Here is a 17,774-nt window from a genome sequence, read left to right on the forward strand (position 1 = left end):
CTGACATGTCCAAGAACACTTTTACACTTGACAGTTTTTCTGGTCCATTATTTCTTTAACAATGGAGCAAAAATGTTTTCTATTTACCTAGGTAAGCATATTTAGGAAAATCATATTAAAAAGATCTTCAACTCCTGAGTTGCATTCAAACCCACAACATTATAGATACACCACCATTTAAGCAATGGTCTGTAATGGCAGAAAAACTAAAGATAAAACAGCTGTCAATAGAACTGTATCTCAAAAACATTTCAATATTATAAGCCACAGAAAACCAAGTTAAACCAAAGTCCTATACAAAATGTGTTTAACTTTTGGATTCAGGCTGCTTATTCATTTCCAATAACTGGGAAATGTTATCAGCCTAATAAACTATCTTCATAATATCATTGCATTTATCTGGACCAAATGAAGTATCTGGTTATCAACCAGCCTGAATGACCAGGCCATCATTCTGAGACCCTCCTCCTATGCTCACTGATGTGAATTGTAATTCCTCCCAGGGTTCGACTCTGCACCTCAATTTGGCAACCTCAGGAAACTGCTTTCTGTATGGTAAACTGTGCAGATTTTCACATTTGCTGCTCCAGTGACTCTCCATCTTACTAGGATGAATAGGCATTTAGTGAATTTACTTAGCAATGCTTCCACATGAAATGGCTTCAAAGGCTGACATCTTTGGGTGAGTTTCTAGGCAAAAGCTGGCACGCAAAGATGGTATTTTGAAATATAACCAAGTTTGGAAGTGCTTTAGCTGTAATTCCCTTACAGGATAAAAAACAAATCAACTGAAGTAACAGTCCACACCACTCAATAACACATCATTTCTTGATTGCTCACCAACCTGTATTTTGCTATTCAGCAGTGCTCTGCCAAGTCTATTCGGACTTGGGGCTGCCATACAAATTTTTCAATGCTTTTCACTTTTTAGATAATGCCTGTAAATGCCCACATGATGTCTAGCTCTCAAAATACTGAATAACTGACATTTTGCCACTTCCTGAAAACATTGGTCCTACTTTTATTTTTAATACACTATATGGCATTTTATTCTTTGACAATTAAGTATGCTTATTTTCATGTGTTGACAACATGGAAATATAACATCACATTTCTATTTGGTAAAACTCCTAGTTGTCTGACATTTAAATTCATCCAGTTGGCCAGTTCTGTGCTCAGCATGGGAGCACACTGAATTCCTATTAAGCTTTTGTTCAAACTGCTTCTTCTGGCCCCAATATCATGAGGACTCTCCACATCACCTCCAAATTATTCCACCACATGGTGTTAAAAAGAAAACCAAACATGCCATACATGAACATGCCATGCATGCTAATACAGTTGCTATAATCTTCCTCAACTTTCAGAAAACTTTGCCTTCAGGGGTATATTTCCTCAATGCCTCTGGCACAGATTGCTACCACACTTCTGTGGCAGCCAAGTATCTCCACCACCTCAGTGCCTCTGGCAGCAGCTATTTACAAAGCCCCAGGCACTCCTTCTGAGAAATCCTAAAGATACGAGCCTATTTTATGTCTAAGTTAGGTGATGGAAAGCTGAGATTTTCAGCTGACAACAGCACTGGGAGCAACATCAACTCCATATTGCCAAATTAAATTCTGCTATATCTCCACAAATTTCAGGGATACATCACTGAGCATAAATCTGGCACAAAATCTTTTACTAACCATCCCAGTATTAACAGAAAGTAACGAGAACAACAAATTTCTAGTATTTCTTTCCTTAGAAGAAAAAAGTTACGTGAATAGGGAGAATAGTTCATGCTACTGATTAAAACACACTAACACACTTATTACATCCCTGTCTGTTTCCCCAGTGTGTAACACACCACAAATACAGACTGAGGAAAAAGCATTTTCATAGTTGGTACATGAGAGATGGGTGCACCCACACAGCTCCCGCTTTCAGTTCCTTTTGTTATTCAACTCAACTGGAGGGTGACATGCCAGGGAGAAGAATCAGTCAACTGATTACCTGTACCCTTAGCAGGGAGGGAGGAAAAGTCAAGAGTAGAGAGGCTGAGAGAAAATACACAGTTTTCAGGTTGTGCAGCATGCAGAGAGAAATGGAAAAGGAATCCTCCAGTGAACCCAAAGTGTGGAGAAAGCTCATGTGTGTAGTAGGGCTTCCATGAGATGACAAGTGAAGAAGACTGATAGGAAAACAAAGCATTTCATACTTCAATGTTGTAGATTTGGTGTTAAGCAAGGGCAGGTCTGCCAGCTGGGACAGAAGGGTTCACCTCCACCAGGAACTTCACTGAGGTCACCTCAATAAGGTCCTGCTCCTCTCCTGCAGGGAGGGTGGACAGAGGTAGCAGGGGCAGCATACCACACCTGCCTGCTAAGATGCCACACCAAAATTCAGCCAAGCCTGCTGTGGGGTCAGGCTCAGAGCCAGGCAGGTGGGGGGGATCCCTGTGACTCAGCCCTCAGCATTGCTTAACCTGGAGACCTGGCTGAGCCCCTGGGCTGGAGGTCAGGCAGGGGTTAGGGTCAAGATTAGAGTTAAGATGTTTAAGGAAGAGAAAGGTGAGTCTTACAGCAAGAAGGGAATTCAGGAGGTACTGCTAAAGCAAAGCAAGGTCTGCTACTGGTGTTTTCTCTTGAGCAGGCCCTGGCTTGGGACTGAGGTGTCCCAGAGCATGAACGGGCTAACCAGGCACTCAGAAAGTACATATACATGCTAAACATTGAAATTATTTCAGAATACGGTGTGTATACACTGGGGACCAAAATGAAAAACTGGAAAGTGAAACACTGACTTTGTGTTTGTGTTGTCTGAAGGTGCTGACAGGCCTGCCAGGAGGCGGCAGGAGCACATCCCTGCACACAACCATGGCCAGGGACTGCAGAGAACAACAGGCAGTGCTGGGCTTGATGGCTTTAAGCAAACTCTCCAAGTCCTGGTGATTAATTCAAGGGAAGAGCAGAGATCCCTTTAGTATACAGCTGTCAAAATAGATTAAGGAAGTCTTTTGGGAACCTGAGAAAAGGGAAACAACAAATTGTTACTTTTGGAAGACACTGAAGGCTAATACAAATGTCCTTGATTCAGGAAGGTACTTAAATGCATGGGCAACCTGAAGGATGTAAGGAATTGCAGTCACTTCAATGGGACTATTCATATGTCAAAACATAGAATTGCATAATAGTTTGGCTAAGTTAGAGCAAAAGTTAAAAAAAATTTGGCAGCTCACAGGTACAGAAACAAGATAGTTTGATTATGTGTAGGAATCAGATGAACTAAAGAGCAACTGCTCTGTTGGATTCTGGGTTTGGACTTAGCCATTTTGGTACTGCATGGGCCTGGTGCCCCCCTCCAGGGGACTATTCCAGACATGCTGGCATTGGTCTGTCTGTCCCAGTGCAGACCCTGGGGCTTCCCTCCAACAGCCTGGACTGGGAACTGCGGGATTGCCTGGGCACAGAGCAGGCTGCAGCACCACAGACAGATGAGACATTGTGGATCAAATTCTAATAGTTATGATTAAGCTCATTGATTTCAATAGATGAGAAATTTAACATTACTTCACATATTCTTGCAAAGTATTAGGACACTTGTGTGACAGTTAAAATGATAGAAGAGTGTGGATTTCCAGGGGTTCCATGGTACTAATGTATATAACCTAATAATAATGTATATTAAGGTAATAATACTTAAACCTAAGAATACAAAACTCTGAATGTTCTCAGGGAATCAGGCCTGAAGTAGCTGTGGGATTCAAGAGTTCTCACATAGTTCTACATGTCTGGGTTTTTTTTCCCCTTTCCATATCCTTCTTAGAACTAATGACACAGTCATTTTGTGGCAGAGGGTGTGTGGGTTTGCCAGATTCTTGTCTTTCCCTGCAATATGCTGTGTGCTTACCTAGGGAAGTGCTTTGAGTCATCCATGCATGGAGGTATTGTATGGATGTGGCACTTGGGGACAAGGTTTAGTGACGGACTTGGCAGTGTTAGGTTTATGGTTGGACTCAATGATTAGAGGTCTTTTCCAATAATTCCATGATTGACATGCCACCACTGCCAAGATCTCTGTGGTAGAATAAGAGCTCCTTCTCTGACTATTCCTAGCCTAGACTTCTCTCACCCTGCTGCCCCTTCCCTCTTAGAGAAGAAGTGCATGTGTTGACCAGCTCACCAGCTTCTGCAGCTGCCAGCAGCTCTGCATCACTGTGAGGTGTAGAGGAGGTGGGGAGGAAGATGGGGAAGAATTACTGAAAGTTCCCACTTACACCCATATACTGTCCAGTGCACTCTGAAAGCTTCACTTCCAAAGCTTCACACTCATATTTGCTGGGGACATGGCAGCACCTAGCAGTGAAGTTGGGTGGGATCTTCCTACTCCCGTGAGGGACCCTGATCCGTACTTGCCCTTCCAGCATGCCTGTTATCACATGTGTGCGCACACGTGTGCACGAGTAACTTAACAAAAGGATACAACAGCAGAGTGATTCAGCAGAAAAGAGTAAAAACTTACAAGACTTCTTTTGAAGGAAATGCTTACAGCAAGATGATCAATCACAAAAATGTAGCAAAACAATCCAGGAAAAAGCCTCTTATTGCACAGGGTTCAGCTTTCGGACCCTGGATATGCAGCCTGACCTTCTCACTGATGGTCCCAAAGGCAATTGAGTGAAAGGGGAGGCTCAGAGGAGCCTGATGCTGGCTATAGAAAGAATAAAAGACTGCCATCTAAAATTGCAAAGAAAAGGGAAAGCTATATTTAGTCCTCTATCACAGAATAAATATTAGCATGGTAGGCGTTTCTCAGAGGAGTTGATTCCCATAACAGCAGCCATTCGTAAAATGTGCCATAAAGCCAAGAACGACAGATACGATTTCAGAGGCCAAATTCATGCAGAAGGCTCTAGGTGACTGTTAACACCTCTGCTTTTACAACAGTGTTGTCTTAAATGGCTTGTTTTGTCTTTCAAGTCAGGTTTAACAGAGGAACAAGATAATGGAAGAAAACTATTGCCTTAGTAGCTCAGCTCGCTTGAGTACTTGAAAGATGAGAATTCTGCTCCAGCAACAGCGCTGCCATCTGGGCTGGGAAGTCACACTCGTGTATTTCAAAGCTTTTGCTTTCTGCATTTTGATGCTCCAGGCACTGATCAGTCATCATCTGGGATACAGCTACTCTCAGTGTAGTATGACTCTCAAGACATTTTATTAGCAATACAACCCTCTTCACTGTACTTTCAATTACTGCTTCCCATTCAACCATTGCCTGTTTCCTATGGAAAGGAGAAGAACTAACAGAGTCACAAAAGAGTGAAAGTCTTCCTTAAATGTCACACTGCTGAATAAACCTCTTCCTAGTGAGAATACATAAATGCTTGGGTACAAAGGAGATCTACTGAGAGAAAAAGAATTTACTCCATTGTCTGCTTCCTGAGCCACTCATTTCCCTCTACATTCACAACTCATTTTCTATGAATTCAAGGCTTCAGATGGCACTCATAAAATAAATAAATAAGCCCACTGCTGACAAGCAGCAGCACATGCTTAAACGAAAATCCTAAAGAGACCATATAAGAGAATTCCACCAAGGATTAATGAACAAATGTGATTAAAACTATCTACAGCTCTGGACTGCAGCCAAAATGCTGCCAGCACTATTTGATATGTAAATGCTTTAAACATTTGCTATGTGCACAGCCATTGATGCAAAGCCTCTATAGAGAGTTTCTTCATCTAATTAGAGATATTGGTTTAGCAAACTTTGGAGTTTATAAAAACCCTCAATGTCTCATTATTCTTTTAAAATAGAATATTCATTTGTTTGGAATGTTTTCCAGCTATATCCCATGAAACCCTGAAATGCCTTTGGCTAATGAAAAACTCCAGCCCTGTAGCAGCTAATAAACCCCACAGCTTTTATGATAATAACACTTACCACATGCAATCATTAAAACTTTTTAACTTGTTGCTTTTCACTTTCTTTAGCTATTTGCTAGCCATAAAGTCATCTACTCAATTTCCAATTATTTTATAGTGAAATTTCAACACAAGAATTTAAATTACCCAGGAGCTTATCAAACACACCATACTATATAGTGCAATCACTGTCTCTCTGATGTGGTAAAGCACTTAGCAGCATGTGTTCAGCTGTGCCACAATTGTAGCTCTTTGGAAACGATGTGACTTTCACATTATACAGTTGCAAGTTATGGGTAAGGGTCTACATGTCCCTCTGTAAGGAAGCAGCATGTGCAATAATTACATGCAAAATTAAGAGCTGAGAGTTGTCATTTAACGAATCTTAAATCTCTTAGACACACAAGTATACTTATTAAGGAAACTTTTCTCAGGAGGTTAAACCCATTGAACCTCAGTTTATCCATCTCTACCACAGATACATCACACAATTCATCAATGGTTTGAGATTTAACTCACTGATGTTCACAAAACATTTCAACAAACCCCCTCAGTCCCAGGAGTACCTCTGAACTCATCTTAGGAACTGCCTTGTCTGTGACAATATTTTCTCAGCATCCCTCCTGTTGCGATAAGAAGCAAAAAAATAACACCATCCTGTAATACCATGTAATATGCAGCTCTTTCCCCCTCAATTTTAAAACAACCTATGTATTTTACAATAAAATTATGAATACATTAAACTAGTTTTCCTTTCATAAATGTAATTTTATGGAATTGCTAAGCCTAGATCATACGCATGCTTATCAACAATGTATGCATGGAAAAAGCTCTTGAACAAAGGCTTCCAAAGCTCCTTCCAAGTGTGCAACTGCACTGAACCTGGTACACATGAAAATAATCAAAGAAAATCAGCTACATGCAGGGCAAATTATTCCCTAAATAACCTTGTGTTGATGCATTCAACTCAGAGGCATTTTGCTAGAAAGGAAGAAAACATTTCCCTCTGATTTGTTAAACAATTTTCTATTTCTCTATTTATATTTATGAATGATCAGCACATCACCACTTGTATCTTTTTTTTTTTTTCTTCCTAGCCCAGAGCTTGAGTGCCTGACAGAGCCTTTGCTAAAAAGGCCTACAGTTGCATATTTCCAGAAATATTTTTAAGAAAAGGCAGAGACATGTGTCTAACTTAGATAAGGCCCTGGAAAATTGTTAAAGGTATACATTGTAGTAAATTAAAATTCCTTTCCCTCTACATTCACAAGAGATGTCATTTTAGTTTAAAGGCATGTATGGAAGAAAGCTTGTTTTTATCAGTGCTGGCAAAAACTGTTTATCAAGCTTTGCTGGCATTCCCATTATTTGTATTAAGAAATGAAAATAATGCAGATTGGTGAAGAAAATATACAGCAATGTAGGGTTTAGATACTCCAAATTACAGCCAAATTATAAATAAAACAAAGTTGTGATGCTTCCTCAGCACTATCTGAGCTCCAAACATGAGGTGGCTCTCCTAAAGTGCCAATCTTGAGCAAGCAGATTTCCTTTCAGCATTGGCACATTTCATGTTCACAAGTAGAAGTTTCTGTTCATGGGCATGAAAAAAATAAGAGAAAAAGTTGTGGAAGCTATTTAAGAGTGAGAGCTGCCACATTTGCCTGCTCCCCACTTCAGTCTGTGTTTGCCTAGAGTACAAGCAATTTGTCTAGCCACATTTTAGTTAGTTTATCTTGGCTCTGGCACATTTATAGTTTGTAATCAGCCTTTTTTGGCTTTTTGGTCCCAACACAAATCTGCAATCAAACAAAATAGCCTAACATACAACCTACTGTTTTAATTTTTGTTCTCTGGTAGAATTGATAGTTAAGTATTATCACGCCTGTTGTTAAACAGGCATGTAAGGGATAACCCATACACGGGTTGTGGGTCTCTTCACAGACATGATGCAGCATTCTCCAGTAGAGTGGAAGGTGCCTGACTTTTGTTCAAGGGGGCCCACAGAAGGGCCAGGATCCTCAGTAATGCTACAGCTCAGCTCCACTCTGCCCTGAGCAGAAGATTTTATTACTTGTTCTTGTCATCATCTACTCTCCATGCCACCTGGTAGACTTCCAGGAGACAAGCCAACAACAGTCAATGCTTTGGTTCAAAATGAATTTTTTCCAAATGAACGATACAAAGGGAGGAGAAGTATCAGTGCAAGCAGGGGCAGTTGAGCTCGCACATAATGCAAAGAACTTCATGGGAAACATGTCACACTCAGCCAGAAGGGTTCAGACAAAGTCCAGTAAGGACAATGTTCCTAGTCACTTTATCTGACCTTCCATTAATAGTTATCATTAACATTTTAGTCAGTAAGTTTCCAAGGTTGCTGTAGTTAGGATAAATGGAAAGAATTGTGATTTTCATGATAAAACTGCACCAGTTAGATGGATGACATCAGCGAGTTCAAGTCTGATTTTTTAACCTTTTTCTATTAAGACTGTACAAACTGACTGAATGCAGAGTGTGAAGCTAATGAACACAAGGTATCTGCTGAAAATTCAGTGTGGAAATGCTGCTTTACCATTATACTGTCAAAGGTCTATCTTATTTTACATTTCCATCTATAAGGAAGTTGAGTGTTGGCATAAATTTTGATAGACATTGAGCAGGAAGCAGCAGTGTGCCTGAATAGGTCAGCTACACAGCTTTATGCCACGTTGCTGTTTACATTGAGATGTATGTTTAAAGAGGATTCATGCCCAGAATGTCTAAATGTAATGATGTTATTTACTTAATTTAACCCTGCAAGGAAAAAACAAACAAACCAACAACATCTTGGGTGTTATTTTCTCCCTTTTAATCAAATTCCTATTTAACAACTTTTATGTCAAAAAGGGTTTTCTTCCACTAGAAAAAATAAGTTGTGGAATGACAGAAACACTTGTTAATGCACTTTCTGCCCATTCATATACCAAGTGCATGTTGAAAGAAAGTAGTGCATAAATTAACCATTATTTTGTTACCTAAAATACTAATATTTTAGTACCCTCAACAATGAGACAAGTTGCTTCTTGCATTTGCTTTAATCAATGAAGAAATACTGTTTTTCTATCCTCTTTGACCTCTTCAAAGACCTACTTGGAGGAATCCCATGTGTTAGAGCTCTAGAAGGTATGGGGCCCAAGAGAGCTGGTTAAATATCCAAGCCCCGCTTCCTCCAAGCTCAAGATTGGTGCATCCCTGTAAGTAAGAAATCAAGCAAAAGAGGCAGGAGACCTGTATGGGTGAACAAGAAGCTTCTGGAAAAACTCAAATGGAAGAAGGAAGTTTACGGAATGTGGAAAAAGGGACTGGCCACTTGGGATGAATATGAGTATGCTGGGGCACAATGAGGAAGGCTAAGGCCCACTTGGGATTTAATGTGGCAAGGAATGTCAAGGACAAGAAGAAGGGCTTCTTCAAGTAAATGAGTAGCAAAAGGATGACTAGGGAAAATGAGACCTACTCTGAGATGAGGTGGGTGCCCTGGTGACAGAGGATACAGAGGGCAGAGTTACTGAATGCCTGCTTTGCTGTGTCCAGTTCTGGACTACACAATTCAAGAAAGATGAGAATCTACTGGAGGGAGTCCAGCAGACAAAGATGATCAGGGGACTGAAGCATCTCTCTCATGATGAAAGGCCAAGGTCTGTTTAGCCTGGAGAAGAGAAGATTGAGGGGGGAGCTTAGGTGTGCTTGCACATACCTAAAGGTCAGATGACAAGAGGGTAGGGCCAGATCCTCTTCAGTGGTGCCCAGTGACAGGACAAGGAGTAATGGACACAAACTGGAATGCATGAATTTCCATCTGAACATGAGGTAAATCTTCTTCACTTTGAGGGTGACAGAGCACTGGATCAGGCTGCCCAGAGAGGTTGTGAAGTTTCCTTCTCTGGAGGTTTTCAAAACCCGCCTGGATGGTCTAGGTGAAACCACTTTAGTGGAGGGGGTGGACTTGATGATCTCCAGAGGTCCCTTCCAAACCCTACCATTCTGTGTTTCTGGGATTCTCTTTCCAGCTGATAAAACCCTGTGCAAAAACTGCGTTTCATTCTGTATTCAAACCTGGAATGCTCAAAAATCAGTGCAGTGCACTCAGTTTACACTAGCATAAGGCAGATCATAAACCCGGTTCAGTGTTCTTGGAATGGGTTATGGGAAATAATAACAAAACTGTCATGGTGTTTCCCAGTTTAGAGGCTAGCCTGATAGGGATGTGAAGGCGTTGTTAGCACATGTGGACAGTATGTTAAGATGAAAATTAGCACTGTCTTCCTGTCATTCTGAGAACTGCTCTGTTTTTCCTTGCTTACCCATTTTATAGTATGTAATTCTCCGTAAGAAAAGTTCCCAAGGAACTACTTTTTTTCCATAAGGCCCATTCATTAATGTGTCAGAGTAGCAAAAACCGTAATAGCTGCCAGTTACTACATGACTTCTAACAGCTGCTGAAATGTACTTGTCAAGGTAACTTACTTATTACAAAGTTGCATTTACCTGTTACTACAGTAACAAGCCGTTCCATAACCAATCAACTGCATCAATGCAGAGATAAATACAGAAAAGTGCCACATTTAACAAGATAACACACAAACTCTTAATTGACCAAAATACAAGTAAATCTCCCGTTGATGCTGGGATATCTTTTTTAAGGATGCAGCACTTCAAAAAGAGTTAAGGCAGACAGGACTATCCTATCTCACAAAAAAGAAATGAGCCCACTTAATTTGCTGAAAAGTATCTTAAAAAAAATAGTAGAGAAATACTTGCCTAACCAGCTGTTAATATGCAAGGACATTTAATTATTAAAAGTAAACATGATAGATGTTTAGGTTTATCAAAGCACTGGGATTTTATTTAATACAGAACAATGCTCCCTGCTTTGCATTCTTCCAGTGTTTGTCTGCCATTGCATATTCATGTAGAATCTCATCTGCCTACATGATACATCCCATTTTGATGAAAACAATCACTGACTAAATAAGCTAGTGCAGTGAGCTGCAGAAATGACCAAGTCCATTACACGAATTAATGAGATTTTGGTTAAAAAATAATCTAGATATTGGGCAGAACGGGATATTTTTGATTGCTTATACCATGTATATTTTACATGGCATATTTTATATTTAGCATTTTTTTTCACAGTCTCTAAAATTAAATTACAAGAATTTTGTGTAAAATAGAAGAAATTATAATTAAACATGGGCATAGATCTAAAGCAACCACTCACTTTGTTTAATGTATACATTCCAGTATCCATCTGAAATTTTATTTGTACAAGTCAATAAGAAAAATTACTTGCTCATTGAGTAATTATAATTAAAAAAATGCTCACTTTCTTCCAAGGAAGTGGGAAGAAAGAGACCTTGAGAATGTTTTGTGTGAAGTAAAGTCAGTCACAAGTAGTATTAATAGCACTGCATTCTCCACCCTGCTTATCATTGCAGAGCTCTGCCTGCAGATCGTGGAGTCTGTCCAGCTGAGCAGGGGATCCTGGTGTCCTGCCAGAATAGAGACCCTCTGGCACCTGGGAAGAAATACAGCTGTGTGCACAGCACTGCGCTCCTGAGATATCTCACCTTGGGGCTAGGATTCTTACTGTCACATGCAGAAGGCTAAGGTGAGGGTGACATGTTTACAGGTATCAGGTTAGGCCAGGCTGCATGCCAGGGATAGATCTACCCGTAAGACTGGATTTACAGTCCATCACTGTGGGCTCTGTGTTCCTTAATCAGCTGTGATAGTCTTGCAACTTAAAACCCACAAGAAATCTTTGCTTTTCTTGATACAGTTGTTAAGGTGCCATTTTTCCACCTTCAATGTTAAATGTTGGTAATTTCTCAGTTCCTGAAACATACTCTCACTCTGTGTGCTCCCCATGGGCCGTGATTCACCCTGTCACCTCACCCTCACCCATTTGTCATATCAGGAAATGAGAGCCACTCAATCTTATCTTCCCCACATCACTTTGAAACTCAGCACAAGCCTGGTGAAACACCAAAGAGTGGTTCACTGCAGGACTCCAGTGAAAACATTCCTCCCTCACACTTAGCTCACTGCTGAGGCCACCCCACCACAGCTGCAGGGCCACCTCCTGGCTCCATGCAGAGGACTGCATGGCAGACATGCCCTCAACTGCACAGGTCCAGCATCTTCCGCGAAGCTCACCAGACACGTTCCCTGCTGCCACACAACACAATGTCACTCAACACTTCATGTCAGTACAGAAACAGAAAGCACCCATGCTGAGCTTGCAAGCAGCAGGAAACCTGAGACCACGACCCCACTGCTGGAAAGGGGAGCAGGAAAGCCCTTTTTGAGAGGCCACAGTGTAGAGCTTAGTCATTCAATATTGGTATTGGGTCTTGTCATCTCCCTGTTTAATTTGTGGCATAAACCTAGACAAAAAGCAGCCAACATAGTCTCACAGTCCTCCTGACGCAGCAGGAAGGATGCATCTGGGTAAAGAAACCTTTTTTTTTATTCCCCATCCCACACTTTTCAAGGAAAAGGCATGAGGGAATATACACTCATCCAGTGACAAGCTTCAAATTTCCATGAAGAAATGAGTGGTGGGACCCCACAGGCCATGCAGTGCTCTCTGTGCCAGGGATGCAGCCAAGAGCCCTTCCTCCTCCCTGTGAGACCCCACTGCTATGGCCCTTCCATAAACTTAAATGTTAAGTGAATTAGAGTAAACCAGGCTCTTCTCCTGAAGCCCCTTGTGGGCCTGCCACTCCTTTTGATCCCTGAGATGCTGAATCAACCTGTCAGAGCAGATCAATTCGAAGGACCAGAAGGCAAAATGGGAAAAACAGAGTCAGGCTAATGGGATTTAACATTAATTCTGCACCAAGCCTGAAAAGATGGAAGAACAGGGCCTGGAGGGTGAAAAGGATAATGAACTGAGAGTTGATGGAAGGAAATTTAATTGGTTTTAACAACAGAAGGTCACATTCTGTTACTTATATTTGGGTTTAGCAATAATCTTATTTTGACAATTTGTGCCAGCTGATGACCTGCCCTGCTCTTCATTGGGACTGTTCTGGAGTAAGCCACGGAGGAATGCAGCACTGGCATGAGGGTGATTAACAGGTGGCAGGTCTGAGTAAGAAAACTGCAAAGGGACTGTATAGGTCCATTAACTGATATAACCAGGGCTGATGAGAAGACAACTGGAAGGGTGGAGAGGCTGGTCTTCCCACTCCCACTGTGCTCAACAGAGCTGCAACCAATACAGTCTTATTTAATCACAAGACCAGAAGAGAACCAGTGGTTCACTTTAACTCAAGACAATAAAAAAGCCATATGATTTAAAGTTCAGCAGTCTGTCACCAACTGATGATCTGGCCCTGCCAAGCCCTAACATCTAGCAGGCAGTAGGTAGCCTGGAGTGATGTCCTGGCTGCCTCTCTCCTCCTGGGTTGCAATGGTTCACAAACCTGGAGGTTCTCCAGGCACTTTGTGATGATAGCACTGGTGTCTCTTGACACACCACGTGTACCAGTTTCACATACAGAAGAAAGATCAGGGTGTTTCAGCCTTCAGCTATAGTTCTGTAGCTGTCACAAGCAACATGACTGTGGGAATAGTTTCAGCGCCTACATGACAGCACCTATACAAAAGTTTAGCAATGACATTGATTGATCCTCAATAGAGCATGCACAGCCACTGGTCTTGCAAGTCCTTGCCATAGAAACCATCTGGAAGCTACGTTGCACCTGACTGGCATGGTGCATCCCATCTTCAGAATACAATGATCTGAGTCTGTGCTAAAACATTCTCCAAGGCTGCCCCAATTATTTAAAGCTATAACCTGATATAAATTACCAGTTTGGATATATAGACCATTTAGTCTTCAGCTGGCCCAAGATTGAGTTGTTTCAAGCTTACTTGTGAGAAATTACTTCAGGGCAGCAAACTTTTAAACAGATCGACTGTATTTGGAAAAGACTTGGCCCCAAACCAGTTCCTGATGTGGCAAGGAGTGCAATTATCCTGATGAAAGGTTAGGGATGCTTGTGGCTGCAGCTGGTTCACCAAGTAATGCTGAATGATGGATATAATTAAATGGGGTGCAGCAGAGTGGAACGTGTGCTACAATGAACTATTTTAAGGCTTCATCCCCTCCAATCAGCCTGTAACTACAGAAGTGCAGTCACAAACACAGTCAATGCTATTCAGCACCACTATTTAGACACAGAGAGATTAAGTATCACATCAGTGCATTGCAACTAATAGTCCTGGGCAGGACAAGCACAAACGAAGTATTCAACTGTAATAAGGTACAACAGTAAAAGCCAACTAGCCACTAATTCCACCCAGGATGGCACAGCAAAATCTAAGTCCTGAATTCTGCACCACCAGGTCAAAGGTTGCACAATATCTCAAGAGCTAAAGTTTTGACTAGTTAGCACTAGTCAGGACTATTAAAAAAAAAAAAAGAAAAAAAGAAAAAAAAAGGTTTGGAAAAAGAGCCACATTCTGCAGAACATCCCAAATGACAGAGCATGCACAGAGGTGACCTGGTATCTTCTGATCCACCCAAGCTCTGCAGCACTGAACATCCACACTATTGTTTTTGGTCTATAGAGACCTGAGAGCTGAGCTAGGCCTCCTCTGCAGCATTTACAAACTGACAAAATGGGGATTGTTCCCTGCAGAAGGGAACAAAGGTGAAGGACCCTCATAATCAACTTCCATGAAAGGGAGCACCATCTCAGCCTCATGCTTCCCACCTGTGTCTGGCAACCACTGTCCTCCATCCCACCCCTACTAGAGCTTGTGGACTGAAGCATCAGCTTGTGTTGCGGTCTTAGGGATTTCACTGAGTGACAGTAACAGGCAGACAGAGCAATGTGGAATGCCTCTGTACAAGTTAATACAGTATTTCTCATCAGCACTTCCCACAAATCCCAGGGAGTGGCCAGCTGGCTCTTACCTTGCACTGAGATTCTGGGAAACAAGGATCAAAGTAAAGGGAAGAGGCAGTTGGGACTGTACTCTTGTGCCACCCTTGGTCTGTAACCACAGTGAGTTACTACTGCAATTTATTTATATAGAAGGAGGTGAGGGGAAAAAAAAAAAAAAGTGCTGTTCCAAAGCAGCTTAGATTCTGTTACAAAGTACTTAATTCAAATTAGCCCTTCAGCTCATTCACATGCAGTAATCCTGAATAAAAAATGTGCAAGTGCATAATTTAATATCAAGAAAAGACCACAATTTCTGTATAAAATGGTTGGAAGACCTTTAACATCAAATACCACTCAACTCCTATATTTTTAGTCCTGTTAATTTATTCCTCTCTTTTCTATTTCATATCACCACTAAAAGAGAGAATCAGAACAACTTTTTGCTCACTCTTTAATGACCTTTTGGTTGCAACTATTTAAGAGTGACTTGGGAAAGGTATTATAGCACATGTTGTTTCATCTTCACTTTGAACTGCCACCAGATATTATTTTGCAGCTGTTTTATTGTGACAGGCATCTTGAAATCTAAACAAAAAAGTGTCTTCATGGCAATTTCAACAGATTTTTAAGTTCCTGATAGAATTCAGTGAGGCCACGAAGGGAAAGCGTGTTTAAAACACAATGCTATAATAGGCATGCTTCCTTCTTTCAAGCCATATTAGCTTTTGGAATTTAAAAATTATTTTACTCAACCTTCTAAAAAATTCCTCCAAAGCCCAGATGAAGAGAATTTTAAGAGTTTCTGCTCATAAAACCCAGGTAAACTCCATAAGGATCTGTGTTTCTGCACCTTCTGTTTACCCACCTCACAATTAAATCCTCAGGAGAGTGCACAGGAAATAAAGTCACACCTGGGATTTCCCTGGCAACCAACATCTCAGCGCACTTTCCAATCCCATTGGAGCTTTGTGGCCAGGAATGCAATGAGAAGCTGAGTACCACACAAAGAACTTGCCAGTATGGGACAGCTAGCAGGGAATTTTGCTAACCATGGATTCGAAGTACAAGAGCCATTCTGCACGAAGGCCCCTTTGTCTTGACTTGGGTTACCCCAGACTATTTGTTCACAAAGACAAGCTGTAAGTGAAAAGCAGGTTTCATAAATAGCCCTTGTAGTTGTAAAGGAGAAATAGTTGAGCTGGCAAGATCTCTTACACTGCTCAATGCCTTTGTCAGCCCTAAAACATCAGTTATCTTTTAAAAAATATGATTCTAGATATTATTCTAGCATCCTGAAGACAAAAGACATACCTGTGTTGCCTATGAACCAATGGTGCACATTATCACAACATCTGTACTATTATTTTTTAGACATCAAGCTGAACATTACCCAGAATGTTTTTTTTCAGTCATAAAATTGAAAAATAAACTGCATCCAGAAAGCAAATGGCAAACAGATGAAAACCCTTTGGCTCTTTGATGGAGAACCTCCCTTTGAGCAGCCCCAGAGCCAAGACAGAGGAGAAGAGGACACCAGCAGGGCAGCCCAGCAAGTGCTCAGATGCTGCAATGCCCATCAAACTGCTCAGCTTGGCAACTGGGGCTTTCATCTGCCAGGCAGTCCTCTCAGTGTCTCAGACACTGGCTCAGATGCTTCAGTTCACATAGGAAGAGACGAAGGGCTGAATGTTTAGTACTGTAATCAGCAAGATAATGGGTTGCCAAGTACAAGGGTACTGTGAGTAATACCACTATTCTACAAATGTGCTGTATTGATGCATCTTTAATCTGAATGCACTGTAGGCATGCCTGGATAGCTAAACCGGTCTCCAATTTGGGGTGCATTTATTTCTAGTGCCACTGAGGCTACTATGGAGAACATTTCAGAACTACTAAATATCCGAATATCCAGTTACTAAGAGCTGCAGATGTCACAATTCTCCAAAAGCAAAAGCTGCTTTATATCCTTAAACCCAGGAGGGGAGGTGGAGAAAGAAGAACCTCAGCTGCTGTGGCTGCACAGACAAAGGGTGGGTCTCTCATCAGTAACATTTGCCAGGTTGAAGAAAATACTACCTTAGACCAGATGTAAGTAAAATTTTTAAGCCACAATCATGTCAACATTTCACCCCACCCATTTGTGACTGTGCCCAAAACCCCTTCTTTGCCAAACACTGATAATTTAACAGTAAAACAGAGACGTGGCGTAGCAAAGGAAAATGATAACCTTCCAAATTTATATAAATCTCAAGGAAATGTGCTGGCAAAGTGAGGAAAGAGGAGGAGAAAAGGTATTTAAGGGATTTAATAAAGAAGCACATCTGATATTCTCAGAGAAGGGAGATTCAAGAAAAACACTGATAAAGTTCCTTTTTGGACAGAAAGAAAGATTCTCTACGAAGCATTAAGAGTGGATTGACATCTGGCTTGCCAGATAAAGATATTCTGAGCAAACAAAACTGCATACAATATTAGCAACAACACTGAGATAAAAACCTCAGGTACTGGCACCTTCACAGATGTTGAACTGCAAAAGCTACCTGTGCTGTGCTCCCATCTAGATGTATAAATACCATTTGCCAGTGCTTCAGTTCAGCATAACATTCAACACGACACTTTAAAGAATGCTGCATTATTTGCCTAGTGCCCTGTACATTATTCCAGTGGCAAGGCCTGCCGTTTCAGAGCAACAATGCAGCAGGTGGCTTTGTATGAGGTATAAAGTCAAATTCAGCTTTGGAAAGTCAGCATCTTTTATACAGGCTTTCACATTCAGCACCAGCTTATGTACTGCCAGGAAGAAAATATCTCTAGGAGACAGCTCTAAAGTCTGAACCTCAGTGAGACACAGAACTGTTAAATTAAGTCAAATTGATGAGAAGTCACAGAGAGAATGAGAGAGAAAAACAAAGTGGAACTGTCTTTT

At 41.3% G+C, this 17,774-nt stretch overlaps 1 protein-coding gene across 1 annotated transcript in view; it reads right to left on the reverse strand.

Annotated features, from left to right (window-relative positions):
• XYLT1 (xylosyltransferase 1) overlaps positions 1 to 17,774 on the reverse strand; it is a 193,141-nt gene that overhangs the window by 43,236 nt on the left and 132,131 nt on the right. The window lies entirely within an intron of this gene.

Source organism: Apus apus, chromosome 14 (assembly GCF_020740795.1).
Source record: "Apus apus isolate bApuApu2 chromosome 14, bApuApu2.pri.cur, whole genome shotgun sequence".
NCBI classification, from domain to species: domain Eukaryota; kingdom Metazoa; phylum Chordata; class Aves; order Apodiformes; family Apodidae; genus Apus; species Apus apus.